The sequence below is a fragment of the Galleria mellonella genome, unplaced genomic scaffold, assembly GCF_026898425.1.
Source record: "Galleria mellonella isolate WM207_F2 unplaced genomic scaffold, CSIRO_AGI_GalMel_v1 utg1634, whole genome shotgun sequence".
Lineage (NCBI taxonomy): Eukaryota > Metazoa > Arthropoda > Insecta > Lepidoptera > Pyralidae > Galleria > Galleria mellonella.
Window position 1 is genome coordinate 811,795 of NW_026442007.1, and position 24,551 is coordinate 836,345.

Genomic DNA, 24,551 nt, shown 5'->3' on the forward strand with positions numbered 1-24,551 from the left:
CCGTCCAAACATTTTAACGGTTGCATAAAAAGCTACTAATTATTGTCTTAATTACATAGTCAAGTTCCTCCTATAGATAAGACAACAAAGAGATTCACACGGTGTCTGCGTGCGTCGACCATTGTCTTACATAACAGTTGATTAATAGCAATGAACTTCGTATATCTAAAAATGTACGATAAAATTGTATTTGTACTCGTTTGAGTGAAACAAAATTACATTTAATAAGCCATTTCTTCAAAAATTGTAACTATATTTGTTTTAGTTTAACTTTCATTAATTTTAATTTCACTGCCAAAATAGCTGCTACTTCGTTGAATGATAATTTAATCACAGGTGAAATGATATTTTAACGTGTTATGATTTTGTCAGTTCTGAATCGATTTTAATAATTATTTTTAAGTATATTGAGTGTTTTTTTTTAATAGGTGATAATGAAATAGTAACCAGTGAAGGATGATAGGTGAGGATGAAGCAGGTCAGTTGGCCCATCGTGACGAATTGAACAAGAATTGTTCACCATGGTTTCCAGGGGGAACTACGTGGAGGTCGCCCTAATAGGGCATATTGCTAGCAATTGGGCCGTCAAACTCCATTGCTAACAATCCCTTTCCCCCCGTATATCGAGTGTTACGTTCACTGCAACGGTAACATTCGACTAATAGGAATTAGGGATAATAGTCGTGAGTATACTTTTTTTATTTAGCTTTTGCCTGCTACTTCGTATATTTTGATTTTAGGAAACCCAATGTAATGGACTACTTCTAAATGGCGTATCAGGATAAAAAATACAACTGATTTAGAGTTATCAAACCGCATCTAATTAGATGCAGTAGTTTTTGCGTGATGCCGGAACAAACATACAGACTAACAGAAAGAAGATTTCTATTAATTATTTTAAAACTTATGTTTATTTTTACCGATGTCTATATACCATTATATTACTATTACCAGAGGGAGACTTTGTACAAAAGTCGATTGCTTGGGTACGTCTGTCCTATTTGTGTTTTAACCGTGAAGCAGTTGTGTCTGCATGGCTGTGTTTCGGTCTGAAGGGTGGAATATGGCGTGAATTTACAGGGTACAGAGGAATAACACCTGAGTCCTCAGGAATAGCAACGCAAGGGGACGTGGTATCATGGACGAAACAGTATACTCTGTTATGTCCATGGTACTGCTCATGTCTATAGGCGACAGTTACCACATTCCATTAGGTGGGCCGTCAGCTTGTTTGCCATTCTAAGTCGTATAAAAAAAAATATACCAGGGGTGGTCATTCCTGAGGACTCAAGTGTTATTCCTCTGTACCCTGTAAATTCACGCCATATCCCACCCTTCAAACCGAAACACAGCCATGCAAACACAACTGCTTCACGGTTGAAACACGAATGGGACAGAGGTACCCAAGCAATCGACTTTTGCGACTTTTAGATTATTTCATATAAAATAGCGTACAATTGAAGATATTTTTACGTATCAATTTTATGCGTTCGAAACACGCGATCACCGCCCTCGTCTGGAATTAGACAGAAATTGCTACAAAATTGCCCTTTTATAGTTTTCCACGATCATTTCATGCGATTTATGTAAGTTTCTATCATGTTCTATGTCAGAAAATATTGCAATAAAAACGTGAGGGTCGCAAAGTTTTCGAGTATGTATCAGTTCAATTAAAGAAGTGGATCTAGGTATATTTTTTGATACACTTATAGTACCTTGTCACGTTCTGCTAACAAGCAAAAGATCGGTAACAACCGATATTTGGAAATAATAGAATTTTATACATTTATACAGAGTATACTGCGTCGCCCGTGGTACCCTTCAAATAGCCATTTACTCGCCAGTAAGCACCGGCCATGAGCCTAACAAATTTTATTAATTCAAAAGGTTTTACATATCCAATTTCAATATGTAGCCATAAATTTGGATAGACCCACCTGTGCCCTACTCTCGATTAGTGATGTGCCGAGTACTGTCTAAAATATCTAATAAGTGTTCAGGTACTCGACTACTCAATATCCAGAACTGGGGGAAAGGGATTGTTAGTAATGGAGACTGAGAATCCCATTGCTAGCAATATACCCAACCAGGTCGATCTCCTCGCGGTTCCCCCTGGAAACTATCATGGTTAATTCCTGATGAATTCATCATAATGGGCTAACTGGCCTGTTTTCATTCTCATCTATCACCCTTCACTGGTGCTCCGCCAGCGTATCCCGTTAGCGCAGACGGGGTTACCATACCATTTTCACCCAGCAAAGAAAAAAAAATATCCAGAACTGGGGGAAGGTATTGTTAGTAACGCGGACTACTAGTCCTATTGCTAGCTATATCGCGGTTCGCCTTGGAAACTGTCGTGTTCTATTCCAAGTGTATTCATCACGATGGACTAACTGACCTGCCTTTTTATTCTCACCTGTCATCCATCACTGGTGCCCTGCCAGCGTATATCGTTAGCGCAGTTGGATTTACCATTCCATTTTTTTTTATACCACTGAGGTGGCAAACAATTGGCAACGGCCCACCTGATGGTAAGTGGTTACCGTAGCCTATAAACACCTGCAATACCAGAGGTGTTACGCGCGCGTTGCCGACCCTGAAGAAACCACTTTACCCCCCTTTTGAAAAACCCCATGCTGTAGTCTCTTGGGAAAACTTCGGCAGGGAACTCATTTCACAACCTGAGTGTTCGTGGAAGGAAACATCTCTGAAACCGCGCAGTACGCCACCATTGAGGCTGTAGGACATGAGGATGAACTCCCTATCGATGGCGAGCCGTACGATGGTAGAAAGTGGTATATCCATCCATCCATAACTGTTTATTTGATTAGAATTATTTTGTTTAATTCCACTACCTTTAGTATGTGTGTGACTGCCAACACTCGAAGATTGATCACCACTATTACTACCAGAAGTTACACAACCTTCCATATTAGCCATTCATTAATGGCCGAACTGCAAACTTTCTCAGTTTGGGTGCCGGATGGGTAACACTAAGCTCTGAGTAATATTAAATATGTCATTTGCTGGTAATTGCCATGTTTTATACAACTTAGAATGGTAAACAAGCTGACCGCCCACCTGATGGAAAGTGGTAACCGTCGCCTATAGACATGAGCAGTGTCATGGACATAACAGTGTATACTGTTTCGCCCATAATACCCCCCATGCGTTGCCATTCCTGAGGACTCAGATGTTATTTCTCTGTACCCTGTAAATTCACGCCATATCCCACCCTTCAAACCGAAACACAGCCATGCAAATACAACTGCTTCCATTTGCCGAGCATATATCATATCTAATATATCATAGTTAATTTATCACTCATACATATGCGAAGGAATATTTTTATGATTTATTGCAACATCTATGAGTTATGTTTGCTTACACGAACTTACGTGCTTCTATTCCACATTATTAGTACGTTTTCTCTTAATTTGTTATATTTCTGATGCGTTTATTATTATTATAGATTTACTAGCAATTCGCCCCTAGCGTAACCAAAATGTAACATTTGCATGCTATTCTGTATATAGCTAAATAGGCTTAAGAGGGGTTGGGGGGAAGGGATTGTCAGTAATGGGGACTGGGAGTCCCATTGCTGGCAATATACCCAACCAGGTCGACCTCCTCGCGGTTCCCCCTGGAAACTGTCATGGTTGATTCCTGATGAATTCATCATGATGGGCTGACTGGCCTGTTTCCATTCTCATCTGTCCCCCTTCACTGGTGCCCCGCTGGCGTGTCCCGTTGGCGCAGGCTATTTTCACCATACTATTTTCACCCATCAAAAACAAAATAGGCTTAAGAAACTTTATTTGACATAAGACCCACCATAGCTCTCTCTTGCACTCTATTGAAAACAAACAAATTTATTACTTTTCCTGCAATATATAAAAAAAAAGAGTGAAAACGGGACCCTCAGTATTTTTGAAAATCGATTAAAAACCTGTTTAATCTACTATTTCTAAATCAAATGTAAATATTAGGCACCATACTCGTATACAGTGTCGGCTCATAAAAAATGCACAGCATCACTCACAGCGCTTTCAGTTTTCACTTTTCTTTCAATATTTTTATTACGCTTCCCATCCCATCCACCCCACAAAAGTCCTCAACGTACGCCCTTTCCTACATCGCATTGATATAATATAGGACTTATTCAGTCCTTTTTAGAAAGCCGACTTATCTTTATACTGTTTCGCAGGTTAATTTTATGATATTAATTTTTAAGGGATCCCCCCCCCCCCTATAAGGAAATTTTACTCATCTCTAAGCTGACTTTGATAATTGTCTTTGCAATCGACAGGGTTTGCTGCTGCGTTTGCCCTATATTAATTTTATGACGATTGAAGATGGGAGATTGAAGTTTTCATTTTACTTTGAGGAGCAAGAAATTGCTTGTTGCAAATAACAGGTTTATTACACTGTTCCTCGTTCTAAATTCGAATATTTTTAATATTATATGCTTATGAAAGATGCCGTTGTTTATTTATGTTTTATTATATTTGAGCAGTTTCTTTTTGTTATGACTATTTGTTTATATTTATTTGTTTATTTATTTTACATTGAATTGCAACATTTATAAAATTATTTTATTATTATTAAAGTTTTCATGTGAAGTTACATTTCGCCGACCATCGACTAGGTGATCGTCCGCGTGGTCGTTTTCCCTCTATCTTGCCTACAACCATTAGTTTGTCCAGATTGTCGGACCGTCGGCGAGCAATATGACCGAAGTATCCAAGAATCCTCCGATACCAGATTGTCGAGAGCCTATCTTTTATATGGAGTTGCGCCAGATAGCATCCTTCGCCAGCACCACGTCTCAAGAGCACCAATCTTTTTCGGCACCTTTGTTCTTCTTGTCCATGACTCGACTCCATACAAAAATATCGAGAAATACCGAATAATATAGGCTATATATGTGTATATTCGAAAATTCAATATATTTATTTATTTATGCTTTATTGACCACATTACAAAAAAAAAGTCTGGTACAAAAGGCGGACTTAATACTATATAGCATTCTCTCCCAGTCAACCTTTGGCAAAACAGAAATTTTATTATGCGGTGAAAAAAATCACAACACATACAATAGAGATTATATAAATATACTATGTAATTTTAGTCAAATCAAATTTGTGGGGGGGGAAGAGACTGTTAGTAATGGAGAGATATGTCCCCATTCCTATCAATATACCCTACGCGGCTCCCCGTGGGAACTATTGTGACTAATTTATTGTTGAATTCGTGATGATGGGCTAACTGACCTGCCTTTTCATCCTCACCTATCACCTCTCACTGGTATCCCGTCAGTGTATACCGATAGCGCAGGCGGGGTTACCATTCAATTTTCACCTATTAAAAAGCATCTAATTTGTGTTTCGTTCGTCCCCGAAATTTAGGAAAACATTTCATGGCAGACCCCCTAAACAATCGTGAGTTTGCAACTGGGCGACACGAAAAACTTTGTATGTCAATTTAAATTTCGCCCTCTGCGACGTAGGATTTATATAATACGCCCGGCGAAGTTACGTTCATTACAATGGCAACACTGAATAAGTCACTTAATAAGTAAATTAGGATGGACTGACGGATGGATGTTTGTTGTTTGTAAAAAAAAAATAAAAATAATTTTTATTCAAGTAAATTTAATAATAAGCATTGAAATGAAACGAAATGAGTTTATTTGCCTTAAACAGTTTAAAATTATTACAAGCCACGTGATATTATTTTGGCACCTGTTTAATTGCCTTAAAGATGTAGGCATGCAAATATTTTACATTTTATAAAAAAAAAGCGGTAAACAAAATTATAATTCAATTATATTATTTAAATTGACCTTACATATTAAAAGTCTAGATTACAGTACATTATGTCATTTATACATATATCTACACATAACAACTAATACAATAAATTTATAAAATAGAAAAAGGTAGTAGGGGTAAAAAAAAAATTAAAATGTCACGCTTAACACTCAAGATATTCCTTAATACTATAAAAAAGTTTGTCCAAAAGCCATTTAGTTAGATCTTTTTTAAATTTAATCAGAGGCAATACCTGAATGTCAGAAGGTAACCCATTAAATATTCTTTGTGTCATAAATGAGACGTTTTTTTTTATATAGCGTCAATGAACTTTTTGGGACAAGTTTTTGGGACATTTTTGTATAATAATTTTTTTTATCTACCGCCCAGTACGGATTGCAATTTCAGCTGAGAAAAACTGGCAAGAAACACAGCTTATGCTTTTTTTTAAGGGTACAACAAAAAAAATATGACCGGATAAAGTGACTATCACTTACTTCGTATTGATAAAAGAAAGAAAAAACAACAACAATCAATCACAGTATTCTTGAACAGATTAGTCACTATTAGGAGCACCCGTTCACGAGTATGACGGATGAGCTAGCTACGTATGTACGAGTATGACAGCCCACCTGATGGAAAGTGGTAACCGTCGCCTATAGACATGAGAAGTAACAGAGTACAGAGTAACAGAGTAGAGAGTAGTAGAGAGACATAACAGAGTATACTGTTTCGCCCAAGATCCCCCCACAAGCTCTCAGGAATGCCAACGCATGGGGGGATACCCCCCATTCCTGAGGACTCAGGCGTTATTCCCAGTAAATTCACGCCATATCCGACCCTTCAAACCGAAACACAGCCATGTAAACACAACTGCTTTACGGTTGAAACACGAATGGGACAGAGGTACCCAAGCAATCGACTTTTATACAAAGTCTCCCTCTGGTAAAAAGTATGTTATTCATATAGAATAACATACAAAAAATACTTTGTGTTGTTTGTATGTTCGTTCATTTTGTAACGTATTAATGTTGTTATCTCTCAAAATATTTATTCCATTTATAAATTGTTTTTGTTAGAACAATGCACCGCCATTTACTCTCTCTGTTTATCGCAACGGTTGACTGGTAGAGAGTGCCATCAGGCATTAAGTCCGCCCTGTAAACATATTTTAATGTGTACAAAAGTATAAATAAATATGATACGATGAATTTATAAATACCATAATAGAAGAGAATAGAGAAGAAAGGAGGGAAGGGGAAGACCGAGGCACAAATACATCAGGCAGATCAAGGAAAAAGTTAGTGGCGTGTCGTATCAAGAGTATGAAAAGACTCGCTGAAAATCGTAGTGAGTGGCAAGAGTTCCACCGACAAGAGCGCAGCTAAATAAGTATAACTCAATGAGTGACAAAAAAAATTAGTCAATACTTATATAATACATTTTTTTTTATAGTGACATAAGTAAATTTTGTACCACAAAAAAAAAACTACCAATCTCAATAGTGGCAACACCAGTTATTTTTATTTAAAAATCGAACTAAAAAAGTGATTTTGAAAAACGAATTTTCCTAATCAGTCTATAAATGTTCTTAGGTAACAAACATAAAAAAATTACATTGTGGAACTGCTACGAACTAGAAAGTAGAAGAAGTGGAACTAGCTAGAAACGACAAGGCTTATGTTCAGCAGTGGACAGCAACGGCTGATATACTCGTAATCATCATGTACGACGCGATGTTTCATAGAGACATTAATTTGAAATTATTTGAATTTAGAACGCGGCATCGTATCTCTTCGTACGAGATTCGTTCTTTACTATATTATCTGTGGTACAAGTAAATTTCTCGTTATGTGTTTTTGTGTGATGAAGCATCGAATGAAATATGAGACTAATACGGAAATAAATCCGGTTGAATAGAATAAGAATTATCAAAATCGATTCAGCATTGGTGACTATTAAGCATTGGTGGTATTTATCCAAAGCACAAAATACATTGTTCAGGATAGATACCACATAACAACATTTCAAAAATTATAAATTAAAATTACAGTTATTTACAAAGTTACTTTAAAAGAGTTCTCTTCCAGCAACACCCAAAGTGGAAAGGAGCATCAATATCTGTATTATCTGTATTGTGTTATAAAGAGCTGTTTGTTTTTTTTTTAATAAATAAATAAATAATATTTACAGAAAATACTCGGAAAATACAAATAAATAACAAACAAAGTAATTCATGAATAAAACATTATATCGCGGAAAACCAGTGATCATCGGAAGGTAAAGCAATGACTGAAATCACAGATATATATATATATATATATATATATATATATATATATATATATATATATATATATATATATATATATATAAGGGGGAAAGGGATTGTTAGTAATGAGGATTGGTAACCCCATTACTAGCAATATATCCTATCAGATCGACCTCCACGCGCTTCCCTGGAAATTATCGTATTTATTTTATCGTTGAATTCGTCACGATGGGCTAATTGACCTGCCTTTTCATCCTCACCTATCACCTCTCACTGGTACCCCGCCAGTGTATACTGATAGCGCAGACGGGGTTACCATGTCATTTTCACTCATTAAAAACCCTTTATACTCTGTTATGTTCATAGTACTAATCATGTCCATAAACGACAGTTATGCAGTGCAATAAATAATAAATAAATAATATGGCGAATGACTTGAAATTTAAAAAAAGAATAGTGTAAAGCTCCATCTGTAAGTCCGGCTGACACTACACCTGTTTACTCGTCATGTAATTACCATAACACCGGTCTTGCCATAGAATTTGGCGCCAGGTGATCTCTTTTCGAAAACGTCAGTGTGTCTGGCGCGGTTATTGTCGCAACTCGTGTATGTGTTACCTCGCGTAAGTGTATGAATATACAAAATTGAAAGTTGTTTTTATTGTGTTAAGTTTTACATGCTTACGGATTGTACTTTAAAATAAGTAAGTACTTGAAGGTCGTATTATACGGTAAGTGAATTAATTAAGTGCGTTCTTACTATAATTACTGCTACATAATTTTTTTTTTAGTTAAAAAACCAATTTTTTGAGATCCTATTCATAATCACGTGAGCCGTTAACTGTTCATTGCTAAACATAGGTCCCTCCCGTAAGGAAGGTTTTGTCAGTAGTTGCCACGCTTGGCAGGTGGATTTGCAGCCGCAGTTAGGCTTTAAAGATGTTTTAAGGAGGACGCTGTTGCCCTATTGTTATTTATAAATGTGAAAGAGTTACAAGTTATATATATATATATATATATATATATATATATATATATATATATATATATATATATATATATATATATATATATATATATACATTTGGTATACAGTAGGTGTATGAAGAAGGACATACCTTACTTTTAATCTGGAAGTTTTCTACTTTTAATTTTTTTTTATTGTACAGAAATTGAATCTATAACTATAGCAAGATGAGAGTCTTTTATTGAGTGATAATGTAATGGTAACCCTACCTGCGCCAATGTTATACGTTGGCGGAGTACCAGTGAGGGCTGATAGGTGAGTATAAAAAGGCAAGTCAGTTGCCCCATTATAGTGAATACATCTGGAAGCCAAAAGACCTCCTTTTGAAACTCGTCTCGATTTGTTAAATAGTGATTCATTTCACTAGATAAATTTGCTTGAATATCTTATACGTATATTTATAGTTTTTTTATAGATGACAATAGAGTGGTAACCCCGCCTGCGCTAACGGTATACGCTGGCGGAGCACCAGTGAGGGATGATAAATGCGAACTAAACAGCAGGTCAGCTAGTCCATTGTGATATATGCAGCTGGAATTCAGCACAATGGTTTCCAAGCGGACCACGTGGAGGTCGTCCTGATAGGGTATATTGCTAGCAATGGGACTGGTAGTCTGCAGTATTAACAAACCCTTCCCCCCTATTTATAGAGTTATACGAAACGATGTACATATATATTTATAGACGTATATGTATACTGTGTCTCATTAGCGAGTCATCGTTTTAGCTGGGAGTCACAGATATAGTATATATTTGTTTAAGGGTAGCCTATCTGTAACAGGAAGGCGGGATATCTGAAATCTTAACTAGAAATACATTAAGATGGTTGATTTATATATGTAAGTAATGTACCTAAGGTTAAATTTTTTTTTAATGATATGTTAGTATATTATTTTTATTTACCATCGTCATATCGGCCGTTAATTGTCCACTGCTGGACATAGGGAACCTCCCCATAAGGAAGGTTTTACCGGTATTTGCCGCGCTTCGCAGGCGAGTGGGTTTTTTTTATACAGCTTAGAATGGCAAACAAGATGACGGCTCACCTGATGGAAAGTGATAACTGTCGCCTATACATATAAGCAGTACCATAGACATAACAGAGTATACTGTTTCTCCCATGATACCCCCTATGCATTGCCATTCCTGAGGACTCTGGTGTTATTCCTCTGTAACCAGTAAATTCACGCCACATCTCACCCTTCAAACCGAAACACAGCCATGCAAACACAACTGCTTCACGGTAGATACACGAATAGGACAGAGGTGCCCAAGCAAACGACTTTTGTACAGTCTCCCTGGTTGGTCTGGTTTCCTTCTGGCAAATTACGTCAGTGTGGTGTTTGTTAAATAAAATAACTATTACACAAATATTTACGCTTCACCATTACGTCAGTGGTTTCTTTCTTTGCGTTTCATTCGGAAATTTAAGAAGTTTATATTGGGGAATACTATTTTTGTCTTTGTTATTTCATGTACATGACCATAATAGTGTTGGGGTTTCGTTATAAAGTAAGTAAACGGCGATTTAGGTATGCAGGTACACAATCGTACAAATCGCGTCAATTTGGAGACTACTACTAGACTTTACTGTGAATTTAAGTGAATCTACTGGGTACAGAGGAATAACACCTGAGTCCTCAGGAATGGCAACGCATGGAGGATGTCATGGGCGAAACAGTATACTCTGTTATGTCCATGGTACTGCTCATGTCTATAGGCGACGGTTACCACTTTCCATCAGGTGGGCCGTCAGCTTGTTTGCCATTATAAGGTGTATAAAAAAAAAACCCCGCTCGCCGCAACTATAAAAATAGACGAAAACCAACGGATCGGCCATTTGGTTGTCAGGCGTGTGCTCGAACATACGAGGTCTGTCCGGAAAGTTCGTATAAAAGTGTTCTGGAATGCGAGAAAGAGGAGTGGGGAGGCCAGGTAAGCGCAGGACCCCTTCCTTATGTCCCTAACAATGCTTCAGTTCTGGTCTGACCGCCGTGCGGTGCGAACTGGCTTGTCACGCCATCTGTGAAGTTACCTCTTAACGAAACCCCGTCGGCATGGAGCCCGCTTCCGTTGAAGAGCAGCGCGTCGTAATCAAGTTTCTCTCGAAACTCGGCAAGAATGGCCGTGAAATTTTTGCCGATCTCAGAACAGTTTATGGGGATGATGCTGTGAAGGAACCAACCGTCCACAAGTGGCTAAAAAGATTCAGAGAGTGCCGAGAAAGCGTTCAAGATGACCCACGTTCAGGACGTCCTTCCACTTCACATTCCGACGAAAACGTGGAAAGAATTCGAACTTGTGTTAATGGGGACCGTCGTTTAACGGTCAGACAGTTGGCTGAAGAGCTTAATTTGGGCAAAACCGTGGTCCACGAAATTCTAAGAAACGAACTTCAAATGAAAAAAATTTGCGCCAAGATCGTTCCGTGAGTTTTTGAGTAAAAATTCCATTACGGTGACCGAACACCCCCCCTATTCGCAGGATTTGGCCCCGTGTGACTTCTTCTTGTTCCCAAAAACCAAATACTTCGGGGGCGGCATTTGGGGGACATAAATGAGATAAAAAAAGCTACGACGGGGCAGCTGAGAAAACAAAGGACTTTCAAGGATCACAGTGGAAACGGCGTTGGCAAGTGCATTATGTGGTACTTTGAAGGGGATAAAATTGATTTACCTGAATAATTGTAAAATAAAATTTTTAAAAAACTTTTATACGTATTTTCCGGACAAACCTCGTACATATCTCCGGATATATAATAATGTCATACCTATATCAAATTATTGTTAGACAGAAATCTTGTATAAGTTGTTCTATTTAATTATACGAATTATTTTAGTGTTTTTAAATTAAAAATAAGATTTTTTTTTTATACCATTGAGGTGGCAAACAAGCATACGGCGCAGATGGTAAGCGATTAAAGTAGCCTATGAACACCTGCAATACTAGAGGTATTGCGCGTGCGTTGCCGACCCTGTAGAAACCTCTTTATATATTTGTGGAATTTTGTTTAATATATTCTTTTTTCTTCTTCTTCCGTTTACGTCTATGTACAATTTATTTTATATATTTTTTTACAACACAAGGGGCAAACGAGCATGCGGCTCACCTGTTGATAAGTGACTACCGCCGCCCATGATCACCCACAACATCAACGGCATTGCAGGTGTGCTGCCGGCCTTTTAAAAAGGAATATGCTCTTTTCTTGACGGTTATGAGTAATATATAATATTTATATTAGTAAGATATCCTTGCTATTCCCACGATGTCAACTGAGCGTCGTGGTGAATGTAATTTTTTTACACAAATATATAGGCTGCTGACTCATCATCATATCAACCTTGAACTGTCCACTGCTGAACATAAGCCTCCCCTTGGGGGGTTTTGCCAGTAGTTGCTACGCTTGGCAGGCGGATTGACAACTGCAGGTTGAGTTTAGAGATGTTTTAAAAGGGACGCTGCTGTCCATTCCTCGCCCTTCCTTAGTCGCCTTTTACGACACTTACGTGAAAGGACAGGGTGGCCTATTCTGTGCCGGGAGCATACAGGAAATTTCATATGAGCAATGGATTAAAAGCAATTATGGAGCAAAATATGGATTTGTATTTTATATATGCAATTTAGAAGGGAAAACAAGCTGACCACCCATCTTATAGAATGTGGTAACTGTCGTTTATGGACATGATTGGTACTATGGACATAACAGAGTATATAGGGTTTTTAATGAGTGAAAATGGCATGGTAACCCCGCCTGCGCTATCGGTATACATTGGCGGGGTACTAGTGAGAGGTGATAGGTGAGGATGAAAAGTCAGGACAATTCGCCCATCGCGGCGAGTTCAACGATAAATTAGTCACGATAGTTTCCATGGGGAACCGCGTGGAGGTCGACCGGATAAGGTATATTAATAGCAATGGGGGGGAAGGAATTGTTAGCAATTTACCCTATCAGGTCGACCTCCACGTGGTTCCTCCTAGAAACCATCGTGAATAATTCTTGTTGAATTCGTCAGGATGGGCTAATTGACCTGCTTCATCCTCACCTATCATCCTTCACTGGTGCCCCGCCGGTGTATACCGATAGCGCGGGTGGGATTACTATTTCATTAGCCTCCCCATTACTAACAATCCTTTCCGCCCGAGTATATAGGGTTGCCAACAATATCTCCACTGCGAACAGTCATATATAAACATTTCATTTGAGTGACAACTATTCCTGAATCCACTTACTGTGAATAATAGATGCAAACGATCCACACTAAACAACGTATTATAAGATAATCCTATTTCCCGGCCGTCACGCTAACTTCGAGTAATATGGTGTCCATAAATTATGAAGGTATTTAGGACAATCTTAAAATAATTTTACTATTTAAAGGTTACGTCTTTTATAACGATTTTTGTCGTAGAGTATGGATGAATTAATGAGTATACTTTATTTGCATTATACAATATAGGAAATAAGCAAGACAATTAATAAATGTAACGATACAATTGTATAAGTACAGTAAGGCGGTCTTATTGCTGAGAGCAATCTTTTCAAGACAACCTTAGGGTAATGGACTAAGGACAAACTTAGAGTAGTTTTTATTTTACAAGTAGGTATTAAGCATTGTATAATTAAGAAAATTAACAGTAATTAGTAGTTTTAATATCACGAGGTACCAAGTTCGATTCTCGCTTTGGTTAATTTAATTTTTTTTTTCTAAATAGTTGCATCCTATATGTGACGCTGAATATTTTTTTTTCACTCCACTTTTTAACAAAAAGTACATTACCGACCCGTAAACATCTCATTGGGCGTAAGTCTCTGTCTGGTCTTTTTTGATACCACGCGGGGCAGACATCTTGGCATAGAGTTTTGCTTCGAGATTCTACGTTTTTTTTTATACAACTTAGAATGGCAAACAAGCTGACGGCCCACCTTATAGAAAGTGGTAACCGTCGCCTATAGACATGAGCAGTACCATGGACATAACAGAGTATACTGTTTCGCCCATGATACCCCCCATGCGTTGCCATTCCTGAGGACTCAGGTGTTATTCCTCTGTACCCTGTAAATTCATGCCATATCCCACCCTTCAAACCGAAACACAGTCATGCAAACACAACTGCTTCACGGTTGAAACACGAATAGTACAGAGGTACCCAAGCAAACGACTTTTGTACAAAGTCTCCCTCTGGTACGTGGTCCCTACGTGATCGCTCTGTAAATATTATTTTAAAACAAATTTAAAATTCGTATTATGTGGATATAAAGACATGGTGCTGAATGAAATAAATAAACAATCTACAAAAATATTTTACTGTTACGTCAAAATCTTGAAAGATTAATGAAATCTTCGTGTATTATTGTAGGAAAAATCCTGACGTTTTATACAAAAGTTGGCAATCCTAACAGTAACAAACATGTCTCGGATGTTTTAATCAAGATTCACTTGTGCCGTAGGACCTTGTACATACAAAATTTTATCAAAATCCATTAAAAATCCGAACCTTTTTGCATGATAAATGCACAGACGCACTTACAGTTTTATTATATACTAGTAAGTTGATCTGGTTTTACATGGATAAATAGAATTATCGAAAATAATAGATATTGTAAATTATGAAACGCTGAAAATGTAGCTTTCTAGAGGTGAAAGAATTATTAAAATTGGCTAATTAGTTTTTGAATTTATTTATTACGAACAAGAAAACAAATTTTTCCTTTTTCTAAATAAGTATAGAAGTATAGACTAGTTACGTGCTTCGGTTTCGTATGAGTATACTAATGAAGATAATTTTAAATTTAGTTCTACAAAAATGAACGAATTTTGTTACTTTGAGTTAAAAAATTAAGTTAATGATACGATTTTGATAAAATTTCCATGGGACCATTTTGAAAGTATATTGATGTCAAAATGTCAAACTTTTAAAATACAGCTGAATTAGGTATCTCCTCTTATTTTAAGTCGGTTAAAAGTGATACCAACTTTTGCCTTCTGAATGTTAATCTATCAATTCTGTCAGTATTTTAGAAGATGCTTCTAATGTCCAATATATACTATAAGGTCGACCTCCACGCGGTTCCTGGAAACCATTATGGTTAATACTTGTGGAATTCGTCACGATGGGCTATCATCTATCACCATATCACTGGTGTCCTGCTAGTATACCAATAGCGTAGATGGGGTTACCATTCTATTATCATTCATAAAAAACCATAATATAAGCAGTAAGTATGACGTATTTGGTCACATGAATGGATGAATTGAATGTATGTACACAATAGTGTCGTTGATAAGGAGATACAGCGTACAAATACATTGATACTAGTGAAGTGTTTGTAGTTTCGACAGTATTAGGAATTAGGTCAAATAAAAATCATACTAGTCGTTGCACGCGTAGTTGCCTGCGTAGTTTAGTATAAATGGTATCTAACTTATATTATGTAGTGAAATTTTTCATTAAAATCGATTAATTTGTTTAACGTGATTGAGTAACATTAAATCTGTAACCTTCTGAACGAGTGGTGGTCCTCCACCGTGTGTTTTCAAGGCACTTTCTCCCACGCGCAACCACTCTTTGGAATTAACTTCCAACAGCAGTATTTCCGAACCGATACGACAAAATAACCTTCAAGAAAAGAGCATATTCCTTTTTAAAAGGCCGGCAGCACACCTGCAGTGCCGTTGGTGTTGTGGGTGATCATGAACGGCGGTAGTCACTTACCATCAGGTGAGCCGCATGCTCATTTGCCTCCTGTGTTGTAAAAAAAAATTCCTGCGTAATAAAATATTTATCCTTCTAGTAATTTCACTACCAGGTACATTATCTAAATTATATTTTACAGATCTGATTCTTGAAACTCTTGTATTTCCCACTTATACATCATGTACCTACCAGAGGGAGACTTTGTACAAAAGTCGATTGCTTGGGTACCTCTGTCCTATTCGTGTTTCTACCGTGAAGCAGTTGTGTTTGCATGGCTGTGTTTCGGTTTGAAGGGTGGGATATGGCGTGAATTTACTGGGTGCAGAGGAATAACACCTAAGTCCTCAGGAATGGCAACGCATGGGGGGTATCATGGGCAAAACAGTATACTCTGTTATGTCCATGGTACTGCTCATGTCTATAGGCGACGTCTATAGGTTACCACTTTCCATCAGGTGGGTCGTCAGCTTGTTTGCCATTCTAAGTTGTATAAAAAATGTACTAAATACGGAAACCTTTTTTTTATTTCCCTTCTTTACGATGTTATTTCAAATCCTTAGTCTAAATCAATATGATTTACAATATAATTGAACTTACAATCAGACAATGTATTTTGTAAGATCATTACTGAACAAATATTCTGCTTAGTTTTTTTTTTAATAAAACTTATAAGTGACATGCCTAACATCATACAAAATCCAAAATCGTAAACCCCATGTATCTTTATAGAAATACAAGCCTTGAGCGACTTCAGGCATTTTCACGCGTACCTACGTCATTGGTTTGAGTGTGCGAGTGAGCAGGACGGCTGTAAAGGAAGGCAGAGCGTGAAAAAGAGGAACATAGAAAGCCTTGTCAAAGATTAAGATAGTAGAGATTCAAGTCTTATTACTATTGTCTCTCAGAGGCAATTAACTTAATTGATTTCATCTCCTTGAGTCAAAAAAATTAACGTGCGATATGTTAATTTGTGTTATTTATCCTTTAAATATCCAAAGAAATGTCACATATTACCACTATTATGATATGTAGTTATCATTAAATATAAAAAAATATTAAAATTGTTTACTTGAACATGAGAAAAAAATCATAATAGTGTCGTTAATATGCTTTAAGGCTACGATTTTAAATAAAATGCTAAAAAAACTTTTTTTATTTATACAATAGAAAAGATAAAGAATCTAATACTATAATGAATCATAATAATTTTAATATTACTCTGTTATTAATGCATGATTTTTTCACATAATATTTCAATTTTGTTGTGTCCCATTTTAAATACCTAGTTAAATTTTTTTCTCCTCTCATTTAGAGGCAAACTACTTCAAATTGATCTATTATTGCTGACATAATATTATTGAGCCTAGAAATTATGCATACAGGTTTAAAACATCTACTTACAAAGACATTGGTGCTCCTATCCACTTTTGGTTTGCCCAAAGAGAACTCTATAATATTTTTTATATATGTGCATAACATTAAAATATAAAGAAACTAAACTATAAATATAATAGAATCACAGCACACACACATATCACAGTTTTAATAAATTCTAAGCGAATAAAATGTAGTTTATTGGTACAGTGAGCACTCTGCGATTTTCCCTCGGTTAAGACATCTTTGACGGCACCGTAGATTCGTGCCCAGTCTGCCTCCGAGCGTCGACGCTCGTTACCGTCGCTGTTACGTATTGAATACTGAAATTCAGTCGTGTTTTAGTTTGTGTACATTGTGCAGTGATAAATATTGGATCATTGTAGTATTGATGGTAAGTGATGAATGTACTTATAGGATGTTCCATGACGATGATGATTTGGGCGATGTGATTGCAAATCTTAAATCTCTTACAAGTCTTTAGCTAGATTTTCCAACTGATTTATTAATATAATGATAGTGAATGTTTATAATTAGATTATAATGATATTTTTGTTTTTATCAAAGTGATGTTTGAAGGATTTTTGGTACTTATAACTATTTACTTCATGGTTAATTCATGAATCAAGTTCATCGTTAACTGTCCGCTGTTGAACATGGGTCTTCTCTATAGACTGCTGTAAGGAATGGACCCGGGCCAAAGAAGGGAAGGGGGGGGGTTCCTTTTGATTTGCCATTGGGGGGGGATCTTGTAGTTTGCTGCTACGCTTGGCAGGCGGGCTGGCTATCGCAGTTAGGCTTTAATGATGTTTTAATTGGAATACTGCTTCCTATTTACTATATTTATTTATTCATTAGTACAAATATGTGTACATGGCGGACTTAATGCTAAAAGCATTCTCTCCCAGTCAACCATAGGGAAGTGTCAGAATACTCGAATGCGGTACTACTAATTATTGATATACATACATACTAAAATTACATATATAAACGAATAAATATATATGAATAACAAATATACTTACACATATATGATATATACTATATTATACACAAATTTGGGAATAATATAAAGTACTTATATTCCTACTGGATTCCTGAGATACAGATCTCTGATCTAGTTTAGGCTCCAGTCTCCCACAAGTTTAACAGAGCATTGCATTTATACATATATAGTTGTATTTTTTTTTTACATGTGGCTGTCTTTTTCTGTAAAATTTGTGGAGAAAATATATAAATATATTTTTATTTTTATTATCCCCTCAATGAATAAGGTTTTTTTTTATACAACTAAGAATGGCAAACAAGCTGACGGCCCACCTGATAGAAAGTGGTAACCGTCGCCTATAGACATGAGCAGTACCATGGACATAACAGAGTATACTGTTTCGCCCATGATACCCCCCATGCGTTGCCATTCCTGAGGACTCAGGTGTTATTCCTCTGTACCCAGTAAATTCACGCCACAGTTAATTGAAGAAGATTCTATGATGATTTTCCCTTCAGAAAACACAGTAAGTAATACATCGTACAAAACAATGATATTGTTATTTTTTACAAAGAAATATAAAACTCGTCTGACCCTTGTCATGTCAGATTTATATATAAAGGTGAGCGTGTCGAGTTGTCTTTACGTTTATCACTACGGTACTTAATTTTCAATATATAAATTTAAGGGAGAAGAGGCTTGTTAGTAACGAGGACTGGCAGACCCATTGTTGATAATACACCGTCAAGTTAAGGTGCGAACCCCCTGGGAACCATTGCAGTTAACTTCCAGTTAATTCATCGCGATGGGTCAAGTAATTTAAAATAAAATAGAATTAACCTTTATATAAATACACTTGTTTCTAATCTCTTTTCAATCGACTACAAATAGAAGAAAGTTCTCGTTTTGGTTGTATTTTGGTTGTTGGGGAAAAGGGATTGTTAGTAATATAGACTGAGAAACCTATTGCTAGCAATATACCCAACCAGGTCGACCTCCTCGCGGTTCCCCCTGGATACTATCATGGTTAATTCCTGATGAATTCATCATGATGGGCTAACTGGCCTGTTTTCATTCTCATCTATCACCCTTCACTGGTGCTCCGCCAGCGTATCCCGTTAGCGCAGGCGGGGTTACCATACCATTTTCACATATAAAAAAAAACTCCTTTAGTTATAAACCGATTTGGAAAATTATTTTTATCTAAAAAGATATATATTGGTTTTATAGAAATTTTATAAAAATCACAACATTTACCACAGTTTAAGTAAGTTTTTTTTTTTGTGAAACACAATCACAATTATAAATCCTCGTTTTTTATTATTCTACTTTTGAATTTGGGATTCAATGTATAATAAACAAACAAGCAAGCATGAACAGACTAGTCCCCACAAGCAGCACCCGTTTACAGCAAGGGTAGATCCAGTCACCATTGCGCTCAACCATATTTTAAGGGGGGAAAGGGATTGTTAGTAATGGGGTCTAATAGCCTCATTACTGACAATATACCCTCTCAGGTTGACCTCCACGCGGTTCCCCCTGGAAACCATCATGTTTAATTCTTGTCGAATTCATCATGGTGGGCCAACTAACCTGTATTCATTCTCACCTATCATCTTCCACTGGTGCCTCGTCGGTGTATACCAATAGCGCGGTTACCAATCCATTTTCACCCATTAAAAAAAACTATATTTTAACTCGACAACCAAACCCACCACGCCACCTCCATTCTGGAACTTATAGTGAACATAACTTGCTTCAAGTTATATATAATTTATATCATAATTTCATACTCTCTTATAATACCTCACTAGTATTGGCTAGCGTAGAAAAATGACATAGGTATATCACCAGAGGGATATACCAGAGGATTTTACCAGAGGGAGACTTTGTACAAAAGTCGATTGCTTGGGTACCTCTGTCCTATTCGTGTTTCAACCGTGAAGCAGTTGTGTTTACATGGCTATGTTTCGATTTGAAGGATGGGATATGGCGTGAATTTACAAGGTACAGAGTAATAACACCCGAGTCCTCAGGAATGGCAACGCATGGGAGTATCATGGGCGAAACAGTATACTCTGTTATGTCCATGGCACTGCTCATGTTCATAGGTGACAGTTACCATTTCCCATCAGGTAGGCCGTCAGCTTGTTTGCCATTCTAAGTTGTATAAAAAAAGATCAATATATTTTCAAATATCAGGCAAATAAAATAACTTGTCAAAATGATCACACAGCTATCTATTGTGGAATGCTCTCGCTCGGCTTTGAGGAGAAATAGATGGAGACACATTGCGAAGACCACAATCTTGCAGAAGAGCGTCTTCGACAATCCACTAAAATCATGAAAACTACGACCATTCTGTCAAGAATGCACGACATAAGAGAGAGGCAAATAAATAATCGACAATTGTCTCTGTTTATTCCCTCAAAGATTACAGTCGTTAACTTATTTTTAAGACTTGACCGACGATGAGTTTAACTGGCTTACGTATTGTAAATGTGTATAACTCCTCTGCGTAGGTGTACCACGGTTTTGTATCTGTTATTATAAACTCATTTTTAAGATTATTAATTCACCAGTGAAATTTTAAAATAAATTATTATTCATTATGGATTTACAATTGAAAGTGGGCATTTCTCCCAAATGAAAGTGGATAGAGAACTTAAAAAACTAGTTTGACTCTCCTGTAATAACATGACGCGTCCAACTACAAAGTTACTTTATGGAAAACTCAGATTTTCATTCTTATTTATTTTCGGAAAATTTTTAATTTCACTCTTTGAAAAAAATATGAATTATTTATTTATTTATTTTTTTATTCATTAATACAAATATGTGTACATGGCGGACTTAATGCTAAAAGCATTCTCTCCCAGTCAGTCAATAGGGAAGTGTCAGAATACTCGAATGCGGTACTAGTAATTATTGATATACATACATACTAAAATTACATATATAAACGAATTATCTCAGTTTCGACCGGTATACAGTCGAAACACATTACCCTGCTTTCTTTAGCGGTCGGTGAAGTGATAGGAATTTTAATATACATTTGCATAAGTGAATGACGATCATGAATCACTGATGATGCGTTAAAAAATGTAGATAATAAATTTACTAGATGTATCCAACTGCGGTTTATATGTATAAATGTACCATTAAATTTGTACCGTTATCAAACGACTATCAAAATAAGTTTCTAATTCGATTGTATCTCTATTATGTTTGTTACCTCACAACTTCGTCAATTGTCATTCGATTTGGAAAAATCTTTTTTTATCTGAAAGGGTATACTTGCCGTTTGGTTTCATAGACATTTCATAGACAAAAGTCGATTGCTACAGAGGTACCCACTGTCCCATTCGTGTTGATACCGTGAAGCAGTTGTGTTTGCAAGGCTGTGTTTCGGTTTGAAGGGTGGGATATGGCGTGAATTTACTGGGTACGGAGGAATAACACCTGAGTCCTCAGGAATGGCAACGCATGGGGGGTATCATGGGCGAAACAGTATACTCTGTTATGTCCATGGTACTGCTCATGTCTATAGGCGACGGTTACCACTTTCCATCAAGTGGGCCGTCAGCTTGTTTGCCATTCTAAGTAGTATAAAAAAAAGGTCAAACAAGAAGTACGAATCCAGCTTTTATATATTTTTTTCTTGAAAGTTATGATGTCGTATCGATTCCGAAATACTGCTGCTGGAAAAATTAATAAATGTGCTTTTGGCTTCAATCTCTGATGGGCTATCAGAGGTATAGAGAGAGGAGAGATTCTACCCACTGCTATTGTGTTTAAAGTATCACTATGCATACCCACCTCTATAGGTATAGAGTAGGTGTATTGAAGTCCAACGAGGCAGGGGGGCGAGTATACCGCCATCACTTGAATAAATTTAATTTATTAATGGTGTTTCTATCCCTAGAGAATTATGTACTTGCACTTAGTTGCTGCATATACTTTAAATAAAATGTAATAAAACCTTAAAGATTAATTATCCGAAAAAGGATCAATGTTAACAAAAATTAAATATTTATATATATATATATTTTTTATAACTTTCTGTCATTATTTCTGTATGAAAGTTTGTATGTATCGTTAGATGATTGGATGGTTTATTACTCTTTCAAGCAAAAACTACTAAACGAATTTGATTAAAATTAATATGAAACACGAGTAAGTTTTATCCTAATCCTAACGCATTAGATTCTATATAATTCACATGGGCAAAACCGCGGGATACAACCGATATTAATAAATTTACAATCACTGCAGAACACCAAGAGGTTATTAAATGCCCCAAGTTCAATTCATCCCTCGGGAATGGATATATATTTCCCGCATTTAGCGTTGAGACTTTGGGCCTATGAGACCCCAAGTATGTCTTTCAAGGAGGTATCGAACCGGTTAGTAGAAACCTCTGGCGCCCAAAAGGCTGGCTTATATATTGGCCAATGCATTTCTGTCACTATTCAGCGTGGCATTGCGGCCAGCATCCTAGGTATACTACCAATGGGCAGTGGCTTCAAATAATTTTTTACCTCATTCTTCTTCTTCGTGTTCTACCCCTATGGTGGTTGGACAACATAATGGCAATCGAAATTTTTGAACCTATTGCCCTTCGCTCTCTAGAGCTCCACCGACAAGAGCGCAGCTCTTAAATAGGATAGATAGATCGCTCTTAAGAGCTAGGTGGTGCTACAGCCAAATTACTCCCGCAGGTTTTTTAAAGATAAAGATAATTTTATTTGCAAACATGTGTAAACAGTAAGTGCAAAGACATACTTGTTATTCATTGTAGCATTTGTATAGTTCTAACACGTTTTTGCTAACATTAGCGTGCAAAATATTCTTTCAAGGACAGTGGCAATTTCTAGTGCCTTACAAAATAAATCCATGCTTTTTATCTACGTATGCCTTACAAAATATATTAGTGTTTTGTAAAGATTAGATATAAACTAAATACTTAATGTTATTGTAAGGAGAGAACAATATTAACAAAAATATAAAGTCAAATAAAATTCAAAACAAATAAAGCTAACAATTTAAAAAAGATAATTTAGCTAGGAATGATGCTTTACCTCATATGTCATTTTAATGATATATTATTTCAATTTCTTAATAATATTTGACAAAGGGTTTGAAGCTAAAATTAACTCAAGCAACAATACAGATTACTATAACGTATTTGGAATAGAGTGACAACAATATGATCTCAAATTAGATTATTGTGTGGAAGTAAAATATAATTAATGCTGAGCTATTATTAGCATCTAGCAAATGTATGAATAAAATATACATTACAGGTACATCTATCTATTCTCCATATTTCCACTTATCACGGTATCACGGGGGGGGGGGGGGGGTATCATGAGCGAAACAGTATATGCGTTATGTTATGTCCATGGTACTGCTCATGTCTATAGGCGACGGTTACCACTTTCCATCAGGTGGGCCGTCAGCTTGTTTGCCATTCTAAGTTGTATAAAATAAAAAAAAAAAAACTTATAATGGTATGGTATAATATGTAATACACGCTCTTTGGGTAAGAAATAAATATCTTCTGATATTTTTCCTTTACAATATTTATAATTGTATATAAATAAATTACGTTTATCGCTTCCAAAATGTCTTCCTGATAACCTTTAGGTAATAGGAGATTGACTTTTTTACCATCATACCTTTCGCCATAGAGCTGAAAGTTTACCCTCATTTTTTGGATACGTGGCATATTATCACTGTTCGTGCGTCACGTTCATTTCTACTCTGTACGTCAATGTTGTAGAATGAGCTCTCGTCTGCTATTTTCTCCCTTTACAATATAATATGGACATTTCAAAAAACATGCCTACAAATATGTACAAGATAGGAAACGCACAAGCAACTCTTCTTGTGTTACACGTGTTTAAGGGTGGTGGTAGCTGCTTTCTATCAGGTGGGTCATCTGATTGTTTACCTACCTAACAATAAAAAAATAACTAGTGAAAATGCAACTGTGGAGCGCAATTGTAGACCATGTCTTACCTTATCTCCTGTATTTGATTCTCTTTAGCTTGGAGATGAATCCTGATGGGAAGGAGGGCCTAAACAAGGCAACTAACTGTACTATGGAAATCGCCAAATTCTGGTCCAAAAATATTAAACTTAAATATTGTCGTATTGAAAGTATTGAAATTAATGACTCAAAAATTTAATGTGAATGTTGAAATAGATGAGTAGCGTGACAAAGACGGAGAAGGTTAAGAAACACTTTATAAGAGAAAGTTTGAAAATATCAGTAACAGAAAAAAAGTAATTGCTTGTTTCGATGTAGATTCCAATAAAAGTATTACCTATGAATGTGGGTGGTTATCAGAGAAATGTTTAAAAAGACATGGATGA

The 24,551-nt window shown here is 36.4% G+C and overlaps 1 protein-coding gene across 2 annotated transcripts in view; it reads left to right on the forward strand.

Annotated features, from left to right (window-relative positions):
* Positions 1–8,670: 8,670 nt before the first annotated feature.
* Positions 8,671–24,551, forward strand: part of LOC113516545 (neuroglobin-like) — a 92,176-nt gene continuing 76,295 nt past the window's right edge. The window contains exon 1 of one of the 2 annotated variants that reach the window (XM_052892632.1): positions 8,671–8,789. The gene's annotated coding sequence lies outside the window, so the exon portion shown is untranslated. Of the gene's footprint in view, positions 8,790–17,457; positions 17,577–24,551 lie in introns of those variants that run through there. The other variant, XM_052892631.1, reaches the window with a different exon arrangement.